This window comes from Rana temporaria, chromosome 4, assembly GCF_905171775.1.
Source record: "Rana temporaria chromosome 4, aRanTem1.1, whole genome shotgun sequence".
Classification (NCBI taxonomy): Eukaryota; Metazoa; Chordata; class Amphibia; order Anura; family Ranidae; genus Rana; species Rana temporaria.
The window spans coordinates 65869504-65870928 of record NC_053492.1 but is presented as its reverse complement, the minus strand read 5'-3'; positions in this window follow the sequence as shown (position 1 = coordinate 65870928).

Below are 1425 nucleotides of genomic sequence, written 5' to 3'. Positions count from 1 at the left end.
GCTCTTAGTTTTCTTTCCCTCTTTTTATCAAAGATCTGAGAAGCACTGTGAACAGACTGGACTTATCTACCTGTTTAGCTTGTTTTGGATGCTTTTTTACATATTTTTTGTGTGCATGTGTGTTGAGATGGATGCTTGCAAGACTGTCACACTTTTTATACTGCTTTACAGTGTGAGTTCTGTACCTTCGGGGTACAGAGGGTGCTCTAGCAAACCTTATTATCACTAGAATGCATCTTCCTCATTGGCTCAAAGCTCCTCAGGTGCTTCCTAACATACGCCAGGCCTGTGCATGTGAATTTAAAAAATGGTCTGCAGACTTTACATTTGTGGTTTGAAGCTAAATTTACGATCTGTTCTGCAGAGAACAGTTCTTCCATTTTATTTATTTATTTTTTTAAAGGGAGACTGTTCCTTAAAGCGGGGGTTCTCCCTAAAAAAAAATGTTTCTAGCATGTCATTCAGCATACTAGCGCGAGCTACAGTATGTCTTTATATTTTTTTTTTGGCGTCGTACTCACTGTTTAATCGCGTAGTAAAGTTTCAGACTCCCCGCGGGGAATGGGCGTTCCTATGCAGAGGGCTCGTGATTGACGGCCGGCTATGGCGCGTCACGCTTCACGAAAATAGCCGAAATAGGAGTTTGCTCTTCACGGCGCCTGCGCAGTCAGCTCCGATGTCTGTGCGCAGGCGCCGTGAAGAGCCGAGACCTACTCTGGCTATTTTCGTGAAGCGTGACGCGTCAATCACGAGCCCTCTGCATAGGAACAACCATTCCACGCGGGGAGTCTGAAACTTTACTACGCGATTAAACAGTGAGTACGGCGCCAAAAAAAAATATAAAGGCATACTGTAGCTCGCGCTAGTATGCTGAATGACATGCTAGAAACTTGTTTTTTAGGGTGAAACACTGCTTTAATTTACAACAACCCTCAGTCCATTGAGTTACTCACAGAACTGGATCAGTATTCATCGCAGGATGTGCTATAGTAAGCCATAATTTTCAGCTCAAGTGATTTTAGGGGTGAGATTTTAAACTGCCCTTTTTTACTCAGGTAATGTTTTGGGGGTGCAAGGGCTCTTGCACATGGCCACATAAAATGCGCTTGTGGTTCCTGGGAGCCACAGCTGCAGTCTACTTTTGTCCATAGACACGCAGTACGTGGGTATGCATGTGTAAGTGTTTTGAAAAATATTCACGCATGTAAATGCAAGTGCTGGAGTTCACGCGCACACAGGCGCTTATGGTGGATTTGTAATACATATGTATGGCCAAAAATATGCAGCAGCTACCACAGGGCCACAATAACAAAAGCACATTTTACTCTGTGCGGCGTACACCTAATATACAGCTGTGTGCAAGAGCCTTTTTCCACAAGTGGAAAGATTTAAACTCCTAATTGAAAACCTAAAAGATATGAATGC